At 43.9% G+C, this 12,506-nt stretch overlaps 1 long non-coding RNA gene across 1 annotated transcript in view; it reads left to right on the top strand.

The window, feature by feature from the left end:
• Nucleotides 1-332: 332 nt before the first annotated feature.
• The window catches only part of LOC310889772, a 67,977-nt gene continuing 55,803 nt past the window's right edge, over nt 333-12,506 (top strand). The window contains exons 1-3 of the long non-coding RNA XR_014576792.1: nt 333-690; nt 2,676-2,783; nt 4,268-6,273. This is a non-coding gene — a long non-coding RNA (uncharacterized lncRNA). The remainder of the gene's footprint in view (nt 691-2,675; nt 2,784-4,267; nt 6,274-12,506) is intronic.

Raw genomic sequence — 12,506 nt, forward strand, 5'->3', positions numbered from 1 at the left:
AATGGAAAATCTCACACTGGCTCTAGAGCCAACATTTCACCCAGTATGAGCAAAATATTAAAGAGGAACTGATTAGAAAGGAGAAGCCCTGGTAACCAGTGACCATGGAAAGGAAAACAGGAAGAGTACATGAGATCTTAATGAGGCTTTAGTTTAGCAACATGTTTTATTCTCTTAGGGACTGATGCAGCGTAAGAGTGATTCCTCAACTCTGAATTTATCTGCTTTATTGGTTTTGTGTCACTGCTGTAATTTTATTGATTTTTTTTTTTTTTTTTTAAGTAGTGATACCATAAGAGGCCTCTAAAGGTAGAAACATACAGCAAGTAAACTCTTCTGCATTTATTTTACTTTGCAAGTCAGGCTCCGAGGCTTAAATCTGGTGTTTCAAGGTGCACTTGGAGGCTTGTTGTGGCTTCATAAATGGCCATTAAGTGGGAATGGGAATGGGAGAATTTTGTCCTCAAGGCTCATTTCTGATGTCCCTCTGATCTGAGATTATTACCACAGTATGTTGCATCAGTCATGCTGGATATGCAGTAAATGACCTCGACTGTTAGGAAACCATTAATCAACAAATCATCAACAAGATAAAACTCAGTGTCTTTTCTTGTACTTTTGGACATGAAGGACAGTGCCTGGTTATTCCAGAGACACTATAATCGGAAGAAAAATGCTGCCGACTTCCTGGTGAGTTAGTGCTGTTTTGTTTTCGTGGTGCCACATTTTCCTGGTGAAGATGTGAAATCCTGTGAGCTGATATGAGAGAATGTTTTCCTGGCTGCTCACCAGTTACCAAGGAAATTCAGAGGCTGGAATTTCTTGATTTTATGGATGTGAACAAGTTTTTTGGGAGAGCTTGCCTGGGGCCTCAAATTGAAGGGAAATGCAAGAGCAGCTTTGCTTGGAAAAGTGATTTTTAAGCATGAAAAAGTGTCAAGAAACAGTGTATTATGTGCTTCTGCTGAAGCAGTCAGGGGTTATTGTCTCTCCCATTCTCAAGAAGTGCAAGTGGACAAGGGAAGCATATTTTATCATCCTGGAATGGGAGAAGGTTCGTATTTGTAGTCAATGCTTACAGTTTTTTGGTAGTGCTGGTCCAGAGCAGTGGGTTAAGGTTAGGGGGTGTTTCTGTGTTTCCCTTCTTTATGGCTCCAAGCTCAGTTCAATTTTCCTGTCACATATATTTGCGTTCTACCTTTAGCAGAGTTTGATCTCAAATTGCTTATTGGCTTTTGAAATGTTTCTGCTGTTTACAGGAATGCCTTAGCAGATATGTCTTGTAGGAAAGGTAAAGTATAAGGAAAGCATGATGTGAATAGCCTTGAAATGTAGTGCTCAAGCCTGTAACATGACCCAGTGCGATGTACTCAACCCTGATATATTTTTTAAAACACTTAAGAACCAGACTTTCAGCCGATGCAGCTTTTTGAATATCTTTCTTATGTTTGCTGTTCATGTTGTCCATAAAAGTCTGCTCGTCCATGCCAAACTGTAGAGAGATCCCTCTAGTTCCTCCTGATATCTTTGGATTTCATTCAATAATGTACGTTGCAGAACAGAGACTCAGGACCAGCTTGCCTGTTCTTGGAGGAGCTGGAACTGGCTGACTGATAATCTCTGTGATGAAGGGGGTGCAGGGAACCTGACTTCTGTTTTCAGCAGGAATATATCGAGGAACTCACCAGATTTTGTTTTCTAAGGACCTATATCTCACTTTCTTTATGTAGTTAAATGATTTGCAGTGAATGATGGGTATATTCTATTTTATTTGCTGTTCTATGATGACTTGCAAATGAGTTAGCAATTTTTAGGGCAGGGCCTGTTGAATTGTTAGGTATGCACATAATTGTGTAACAGGATGCTGCATGGTTTCTAAGAGGAAACCACATGTATACCACAGCAGGTATACGTCTTCTACACCTGGTAAAGCTGGATCTCAGACTGTAGCATTTCCTAAAGGGATGCAACAGCACATCCATACTGCTGTGCTGGAGACCTGAGAAACAAAAAACACAGCACCACTAGAAGAAACACACCCCCATTAAGGGCACTACTAAACATGCTGTTTTGCATCATGCACATTTAAAACATGACTTATAGTACCGCTGTTTGACATAAACCCACCCATGTTTATGGTTGGTGATGACGAAGAAGGGACAATGAAGGTTTCTGGTGGTAATAGCGGAGATCAGCTGGTAGTTTGGCTAAGTTATGATTTCTCTAACGTGCTCTGTGACTGGTGAGATACTGCTGTAAATCAGTGAATTGGATGTGTCTGTGAGTACACATTAAAACAATAAAGCTTGGAGCAGTATTATTGAGTTGCCCTACATGGTGATAAACCTACCTAACTCCGCTGACTGGCACAGGAGCTCAAGGAGATCAGTAGTAGGCAGTAGGCTCTGTTGGTGTTAATGGCACATCTCAAGGGCTTTCTCTAAGTTGATTTTTAAAAGCTTGCAGAACTGTAGGCTAATAGCATCCCAGTATTGGACCATAGGAGAAGAACGAAAAAATGTATCACAAAATGTGCTCTATTAATTCAACAAATGTATTTAAGTTTTAATTATTTATAATATTTCAGAGTATATTAGTAAATGTTCTGTAGTGTATTGATAATTGTAATGATCTCTGAGTAATTCAAGACCTAATGACATCACCTTGCTATTTAGTCTTGCTTAGAAGTGGAAGAGAAAGCACCAATATGATTTCAAATAACAAAACATGATTCAGCATAAAAATGCTGGTTGGAATGGATTCCCAAAACTGTGTCCTTCAAGGTAAGGTTCTGAGTCTGTTGGTGTATCAGCGTGGCTTGGTTTTCAGGAATATTGAGTATGTCTGCTTGTCTAAATTGACAGGGCTATTTAGGATAGCTTGGACTATTGGTTTAATCACAGTGTATGTAGTGAGAGAAGCATATTGTCCTATAATTTGTATCTAAAGGTATTTAAAGAAATGTGTCAAAGCTGGAGGCTTTTTCAACTTTTGCTGTGTGTAGAAACACACAGGAAAATCGACAGGAACTGAGGTGGTCATGGTCTTACTATTCAAATAGTGATAAAAAGGAGGTTCCATGTTATAAGCATGAGAACCACAGTATGATATAATGCATTTTTATGAGGCTGTTGTGTCATCCTCAGTGTTTCCTCTAAGGTCTGTGTGCACCACTGAGGACTGTAAGCTTGCCCTGCCCAGCTCCATGAGTTACTGTGGCTCACCAGGAGGAGACACCCTTGTTGGAGACCCCATGGTGTCTGGTGGATGCTCCCTGTCTCTGTATTTACGGGAGATGTGTCATGGTCTTGCATGGACCAGGCTGGCACAGCTGAACAGCGCGCTGTGAACTGCCATGGCAGGTGTAGCAGCCAGTGCTGGCACCAGCTGGGATTTGGCAGGGGATGCCGCTGTCTGGGGGGTCTGAAGTCTTTCCCACCAAGCCAGCTGGGGCAGTGAAAGTGGCCACCATGGCTCTGGGTGCTGACAGGCAGCTGCACACAGGACATCTTTCCATGGTTGTCTTGTGTCACCTGCTTTGTGGTGCTGCCCCTTGCTTCCACCTTAGCACTCTCATGGAGAGATCACCAACATGTACCAATTATATACAGATCGATATACCATAAAGGATGATCATTAGAAAGATAAGACCTCCCTAGCTCATTGGCAATTATTTTATGATATTTCTGATTAATGATTCCATTTTAGCCATTTCAGTGCTCAGCAGTCTTCATTTGTTAGTGTTGATTATGGGAGCCCATGCCTTGCCTGAATCTGAGTAATTTTGACCAACAAATGTGAATTAAAATCAATAGAAATGTCATTAGCATCCCAGTGCCATGAAAGATAATACGACCATTTCTCATGCATTCAGTTTATTAAAATTTGCTAAAGTGTGAAATATGTATGACAAGTAATGATGTTTTAATCTTTCGCCAAGGTAACAATTGAAAGCTGATTGATTCCATTCAGTAATTATAAAATCAAAATGATGGAAGATTGTAATCAAGAAGGATTCTGTCTCATACTTTGTCACGCCTCCATGCAAGATAAAATTCTCATTTGTAACATCTCTTTTATCTGAAAAGAAATCAAACTCCTATTTGCCCCAGTTTAAATCTCATGGCTAGTTAGATAATAACCTTTTTTTTTTTTTGGAATTCCGATGAGAAAAGAAAAGCAGCCTGCACCCGCTGAGGGGTTGTATCCTTGTGTATGCCACGCTTCCTTAAAAGCTCTTTATTCATCTCTGCGTATCCTCACACAGAACCAGGCTGAGAAGATGGCTGTGTTGCATGCATATTTGCTTTTTGCACCATGTCGCTCCTCCCCAACTCAGGTGTCACCCCATGGACCTTGCCCAGCTCAGCCTCCACCTGCACCGCTGGACACGAGAAGGGATGAGTCCCATTTGGTCCATCTTCACCGTCCTCAAGGCTGGTGAGGGGGGCTGCAGGCTCCCCATGCCCCTGCCAGAAACGTGCCCTCTGACCAGCTGAGGGATGTCTCACCCGCTGCTGAGGCACCAGCTGCTGAGCGCCTGGAGATGCACGCTGGTCAAGAGGCCAAACCTCCAAAACTACCCCTGAGTATTTTGAGTGAAGTTACTCCGAGGAGATGAAGCTCTGCTCTCAGGTGGCATTTAACCGTAATAGCAAGGGGCTTTGGAGACCTGATTTTGTTCCTGGCCCTGCCATTTATCTTCTGCACAGCCTTGGGCAAGTCCTTTCCCTTCTCCCTGCCTGCCCTTCCCCACACATCCCTCTTCTGAGTTAATGGCAGTAGAGATGACTTATGGCAATGATGGTGTTGGTTGGGTCTACATTTTGTGAGTACATAAACAGCAACTGCAGAAAGGCTTAACTTTTGTTTTAAAGATTCTGCTTGGCCAGATCTAGTGTTAACTAGAGATGGCAATGTGTGGTATGTTGAGGTTTCTCCACTTGTACTCTCTCCTTACCTTTGCTGGAAAATTGAGTCTCATCAGCTGGGGAACAGAAACAAGAGGACATGGGAAGTCCCAACCTGTCAATGCAACTAAAGCATTAGTTAAAAATGTTCGGAAACCCATGCAGAGAGTCAAAATAAACCCCAGCTTATCTCTTTGCTTGCTTTAGACAGTAAGAATATGTTGTGGACCAGACATCTACTCAGAGATGTCCTGGAGCAGAGAGCAATGCTTCCTTTCTGGACAGCTGGACAGCTTACTTCTGACATCCACATTTGGGAAACACTCAGCTATATGTAAGTGCAGAAGCATGTCTCTGCGAAACATTGACATTTTCGGGTAGGCTGAGTACTCTGCAATGAAATCCAAGATACCGTGCAGTCAGTGGGTGGCCTCTGACAAATTATAATGGGCTTTGGAATAGGGCCCAAGCATATCACAAAGAACAGGAGAAGGAGGCTTTGGTTTAGCCAAATCTCTGTGCATGTGCTTAACCATTGAAATTAACGAGAATTAAGCATATAATTGAGTCTTCTGCTGACCCTTTCCTTAACCACTAAGTAAAAAATACTGTCCTGCAGACACTCTGCTTAAAAGGGGGATATGCCTTTTATATGCCAAAGGGGAACATGCCATTTAAAACAGCAGATTTATTTGATTTTCTGGTGACATAGAAAAAGCAGAATTTGGCACCATGTCCTTTAGAACAAGGAAACTTCAAATTATTACTAGATGCCTCTTCTCACTGCATCATTTTGCATGATGCAGGTTAATGGCTGCCTGCTAGGAAAGATACCTTCCCTGCTTCAGTCATCTAACAGGATTCTTGGCATTCAGCTCATCAGAGGGGTTATTTTCTTTAACCATATTTCTGTAGGAATGCATCTTTTAAGTATCCTGCTGCATTATTTTGATGCAACCTTCATATCTTTTCAGCTTATTGTTTCTGCAATTCCTTTTCTCTGTATATCAAGCGATGTTGCTGGGTGTGCTTTTTCTAACAAATCTTCAAGGAAGATTAGGAAAAAAAATAAAAAGCTAATATATTTTATGGCTTGAAAATTTCAGGGTCAAAACAGATTTTAAGTGTTGATCTTCTTGCACTCGCTGATGAATCTTTTTGACCAAGCAGCTGGTGTATCAGATCTAGCTGGCAGCACACAGAGCACATTAGGAAAACAAAGAGAATGTGAGATTAGGCTGAAAAGAGGCAAGAGAGGCATTTTCTCACTGTTCTGCATGAAGGCAGAAGATGCTTCGAGAGGATACAGCCTCGATTTTCTTATTGGAACTATGGCCTCTTCCCCCCATCAGATTATTCAAAGGTAAATTTGCTTTTCACTTTCTCAAACAGAGCATTTCCCCCTCACTGGTATACTTATTTATTAGTAACATTATTTGTAAAATGCTAACTTCATTGCCTGCACTGTTATGATGTTATCTCTATGTGCTTCTGTGAGAATGTAACAATGTCATGAAGAAAAATGATGTAAAAATGATGTGGGTACATAAAATGGGATTGACAAAATGTAATAAATCACTGCTGGGCTGAAGAACAGAGCTGCATGTGTAATGAAATACTTTGGCATTACATCATCGTTTATGTAACATCTGGCAGAGCCTTGTATTTCAGTGCTGCTTTGAATCAGGATCATTTTTTCTCTCCGGGAAAAGAGAAAAACAAGCCATTAGGTTTTGCACATAGAAGACTTGAAAAAAAAGGGGAAAAAAAAGGAAACCCATGAAATGTCTGTGTGAGGCTCCCCTGAGAAGTTCTGCCACCTCCAACTCGATGCAAAGAACATAATGTGAACTACAAAACAGTTCACTTTCAACCAGGATTTTCTTCAGTTGTATAAGAGAAACACATCTTTAATGTGAAGGGGATATTTTTGAGGTTGCATAGTTCATTTTTCCATAAGAGAATTTTTCTATTTTTCATCATTATACATACCCTGTGGCCAGGCTTCTAACAAAAAAGAACAGGTGTGAATTATATGTATTGGAGTGTTTTCCACAGGCATTTTTTTCCAAAAGAGAGTTGAATTACATTTCTGCCATTGTCAGCTCCCAGTCTGCTCTCAGGCAGCCGTGCAGGTGCTCCTTCAGCATTGACTCCACCACTCCTGACCACCAGCAGAGTCTTCCTCATCCCTGGGGTGAATCATCACGCCCAGGTTCACCTGGTGAGCAGGGTGCCAGGAGGAGCAGGACGAGCTCCTCCGAAAAACGAGAGGTCTTTGCTAAGAACATCTCTGGACTGTGCCCTGACCTGACTGAATTCAGCAGAAGCTTTGCTATTACTTTCAAGGGGACTTGGGTTTGCCTTGCACCTCTAGCTGCTGAGGTCCCCTGGGAGGTACCGGTGTGGTGGCCGTGGTGCTGTGCATGGTGGCTGTGGGGCTGGAGGGGGCCAGTGAGGCATCCAGCAGTGTGGATGCTCTCCTTCCCCAAACCTTCATCGGGTGGCAGCTGTCTGGGATACGGGAATGGGTTATTGCCAAGAACTCACTGCTTCTAAAAATAGGCTTTTTGCTTTCTTTTTTAAACATTCCACCATTCAAGGAGGAAACAGGACAGGTTGCCAAACAGAAATCACTGTTTGTTTAGCTCCTTATCTGTTAATCAAATATCATGCAGATAAGCCACTCTTACCGTAATCGCTCTTCTCCCAGGGATTTTCATACAGTATATTTATCCAGCAGTATAGGTCTGGCTGATACATAAATAGAGCTGGTAGTTATAGCTATTATACTCCCCCTCCTACTTTCTCCAGGCTGATACAGGATGGTAGATTTTGATATTCTCTTGTGTAAAACATGATTTAAGAGTTTGGTTTTTCATAGTGGAAGCAGCACAGGGAAGCAGAGCAGGCTGGATACAACACTCACTGCCCTAGAAACCCAGTGTGGTGTTGGTCTCTGGAGTGCTTTTGTCCTTCCTGAGTGATTGTCAGAGTTACCGAAAAGTTCATTTGCTTTGGTTTTTAAATCAGTGTTGACTTCTATTGATTTTCGTTTTGGAGGAGAGTGGTGCTGTGGAGCATGAATGTCGCTGCAAGCAGGACAGTATAAAATTGGCAAAGGCAAGAGGGAGGCAGTGGCCATATGATTAAAGTGCAAGATTTGGAGTCAGGATGTTTTGTTCCTATTTCTGGTTTTCCTGCAGGTGACCTTGGGAAAAGAAATCACTACCAGGGCTGAAAGCTGGCCATGTGCAGGGCCACAATGTCTCTTGCCAGCAGTAGAGGCAGCAACAGGACATTATAGGATGAAAACCCCTCTTTCCAGTAACTGAGGCTTTTGGATGAATGTACTTTTCCCTTTCCTCCAGGAGAATGATGACAGTGTACAGCTGACCTAGGGATTTCCAAGCAGGAGGAGAAACTTACTTACATCTCAGGGATATGCCCCTGACACTTTTGATCCTGCAGGGACACGAGCTGGACTTTTCAAGGTATAAGTTGGCCCAGAGAAGTCCCTCTACGGGCAGTGTTTTAAGATTCCTTCTGCTATTGCCTTTTCTCCCCCTTGGCATGTAAACTGCCTTAGTCCTCCCATTAAATGCTGTGAGGTGCACATCCCCCTGTTCTCCAGTGTTCTTGTATGATGCCATCTCAACCAGCTCCATCCCCTGTGATTAAAAATGAATTGCCATGGCCTGAGTGATGGGCCTTTGCAGTGAGGTAGCAGTGCTGATGTTGCTCCACAGGGATTTCTGCAAGGCACCAAGTGAGACTTCCAGCGCACTTAGCTGCTGCTTTGCATTTACAGTTTGTACCTGTGCTCCTTGTGCCACAGTTTAGGCAGGGTAATAGAAGTCTAAATTATCTCATGCTAATATGGTTCTTCCAGTCCCCTGGAAAGGATCACAAAAATATGAGCTGACAATGTAAGAATATCTGTGAGCACTAGAGAGAACTGTCTCTCAAGGAGAAAAGAAGACTTTTTACTTAATAAAATATTGCCCTAATGGCACATGAGATTTCTATAATCTCTGTCTGTTTCACCGCTGTCATGAAAGTGACTGGGAATGTTGCACTAACATGGAGGAAACTGGACACAAATCTTTGTAGATATACAAAATTTTTCTAAAGTTCAGTCAGGATGATGTGACCCCTTCTCCACTAGGGAAATGAGAAGGAGGGAGAGCCCTCATTAAAAACTGCGGCACTCTCTGTACAATTCCCATCAAAACACTGTGCAAAGCTGCCCGTTGCTATCAGTGCATGAGCCCTAAGCCCACAATCTCCCCCCTTCCCACGCACAAGGGACAGGTGCAGCCCTTGGCTGGCTCCAGCCTTGTTTGTGTCTCCCGCAGACCTTGCTCTCCTCCGGGGACGAAGTTTTCTCAAAACAGGACTTTGGGTGTTTTTGTCACATAATCAGCTTGTTGTCCTCGTCCTTCCTGGGAAAGCGCTCAGGGTGATGTTTACAGCTCTGGGCACAGACAAAGCTGTGGGTGCAGGCGTCCAGCAGAGCAGCTGGCGCTTCCCTCGCAGAGCAGGGCCGAGCGGCTGGCCCTTTCCTCACACCGCACGTAGCCCTGGCTGTGAGGAAACCTGGTTCTCCTGGGCTGAAAGGCTGTAGTCACACAGAATTTAGAAATGTCCTGGGAAGGGCACACAGCTTTCCCTTCCTGAGCACAAACCCATTCCTCTAAAGGTCCGGTGGCCAGGAATGCTGGCCTGTAACTTTGCCTGCGTTGTCACAGGACCAGAGCCCTCTCATCAGAGTACACTTCCTTGTGAAAGACTGAGCTGTATGCCAGTTAAAGAGAACGGAAGGAGCCTCCTGGTGGCTTTTCTTTATACTGCCAAAAAGATGATAGCCTTCCCAGAGAGGTGCCGGAGGTCACTTGTAGGGAGGAGACAGCTGGAGGAGGCCGAGGACCTGCGGTGGCTGGGCGAGCAGAGGTGCTGCAGCCATCTTGTGCCTGTGGCCAGCCCAGGGCAAGTCCCCGTCCCCGGCCATCACCAAGGGCCTGTGGCTGTGCAGCAAGGGCAAGATGCCCTTGTGATTTCACTCCACACAGGAGGAGATAAAGCACGGGTTTTTCCGTTTCTATCAGCCTGTGTCCATAATAAACTTTGCAACTGTGCCGCCTGTTGGGGTTTACATTACTCACATTTGCTCGCACGATGACTTGGCTCGAAGTAAGGGTGAGCTGAGGCTGAATCCAGGCACCACCAGGCTGGCAACCCTCAGAACAGACACTGCTCCCCCAAACCAGTGCACAGAGCAAGGCATGAGGTCCGCTGGGGGCACCTGCACCTTCTCATGAGCCATCACCATCACCACTGCCATCACCATCATCATCACCTTCAGCACTGCTGGCTGAGCCTGCCTGGACAGGGGGCTGCAGGTCTGCGAGGGGGTAGAGGGACAATACCCAACAGGCCTTGGGCCATTGTTCAGCGATCAAAGCTCTGAATAATGTTAATGAGTTAATTCACCACCTAGGAAATGGTCCCCTGCTGGTGTAGCAGATGAAGGAACAGGGATGGCTACGGGGAAATAATTTTATATGGAGATGTGTAACAGTGTCATTTCAGCTTTGTTCCTTTTTACTTCTTGACAGCTGTTAGCATTACACAGACATATGTATCGATAATTTTCCCCCTCATTTCTACAGCATGGAGCTGCTTATTTCCCAGATCTTCTATTTAATTCAGCAAAAGCACTATTCAATTACCTGTTTAAGCAGAAGGCTGGGGACAAACAAGGCTGGGCTGGAGGAAGAGCCAATTGGTAAAATCACAGCTGGCTCCTAAACTCTCTGTGGAAAGCTTCCTCCAGTGGGCACAGCACCCTGATGCTCTTTCCCCCATTTTGGGTAATGGAAGGGAGGCAAATCCCTCACCTCCTACCCTGGGCTCCATCTCCCTCAGGGCTGATATTGTGTGGCAGGGCTCTTCTGGCAAAAGAAATATTAAAGCGAATAGCCATCATTTCCAGATGGTAGGCTGGAGATTGCCACAGGTGCACCATGTTAAGTCCGTGCAAAATACTTGAAGAATTTCTGCTGCCTAATGTTTCCCCTGCCTTGCTTCTTGCCCATGCTGGTTGTTCATGGTGAGTCTTATTGAAGCTGTTGGGTCTGTTCCTGATTTCTCTTCCATTGTGTTTTGTTTGCCCGGAGCTGCTGATGTTCAGCTGACACATGCTAAATTATTCCTGATTTATGCCAGATGAGGTCAGAATCAGAACCATTATTTGAAAACAATAAGCTTGGGATGTATAGTTTGGGTATATTTTTCCTTTGTTCTGCTATTTGATGGTTTGCTTCCAATGTTCCTTCCCACTGACTTCCAACAGAGGTTTCTTGCTGTATAAACAACTGGATTGATTTCCAATATGGACTTTTACTTCCTTGAAAAAAGATCTCCTCAGGGGAAATCGGCGGTTCTCTCTGTATATATTTTCTTATTTGCATTTACTCTGAGGGGTTTGGAACCCAGAGACAAGATTTACGTCAACAAATCCCTCTCCCTCTTATCCAATTTAGTTGTTTTAACATAATACAATCATTTTCTAAATCAAACTGATGGAGCGGTTCCTAAAGGCATTACACCAACTGTATATCTGGAATCATATTCGCCTTCTTTTATTGCATTAGCACCAGGCTTGAACTTTTCAAATTTGCATTGTGCTTTGCAGAAGTTCTCAGGATATTTGAAGCAGTTTATAGCTGGAATCTGGTGTGTCTTAAACCAGAGACCAGAGAGTGAATTATAGAGCAAAGCTCATGTAGAGATGAGCTTACAGTTTCACAGAACGAGCAGAAAGCGGAATAAGAAAGCAGGAGGAATGCTGCATCTGCTGGGTGGCTTTGGGGACACTGCAAAGTGAGTGCTGTGTTACAGCCCTGATTCTGTCTGTCTCACCAGGCTCACTAAGAGGTTTGATTTCTTCGCTTTGAAGAGGTTGCTGAGTAAGGGTCTGACATACAGCAAAGGTGCATGAGTAGGGAGCACCTGGGGAAAGGTGCCTAACACCATGGACATGATCCAGTTATGTTCCTGCACTGGGTTTCAGCAAATAGGTTTCCTGTTATTTGAACATCAGCTTTCTTTTGCTGGATGGGCTGTCACTATCAGGCTTCTTTCTTAAGATATGCTTTTAACATCAAAGAGAGAATTATCAAAGACACAAATGAGAATTTTGCTCTTATCTGAGCTTTTGCTTTTATGTCCCTACTCATGGAAGTGTCCCTGCCCAGGGCAGGGGCATTGGAATTAGATGATCTTTAAGGTACCTTCCAGCCCCAAACATTCGGTGATCCTATGATTCTATGAACTTCTCCTTCCTTGCTTTGGTGTGGTTATTTCAATGATAATTCTTGGTCATCCAGAGTAGTGAGGAGTTTGGAACAAACTGACTAAAGCAAGCCAACAAATAATACCTTGCACACAGAAAATAAGCCCAAGGATATGCAGTGAAGGTGTGAGAGGGAAAACAAAGCTCAGGTGGCATCAGCTGAGGCAAGGCTCTGAGCTCCCTGAGCCGAGGAGGACATGAGGACAGCACCACCACACTCCTGGTCCCAACAGAGTCTG

This window comes from Anser anser (genome assembly GCF_964211835.1).
Source record: "Anser anser genome assembly, chromosome: Z".
Taxonomy (NCBI): domain Eukaryota; kingdom Metazoa; phylum Chordata; class Aves; order Anseriformes; family Anatidae; genus Anser; species Anser anser.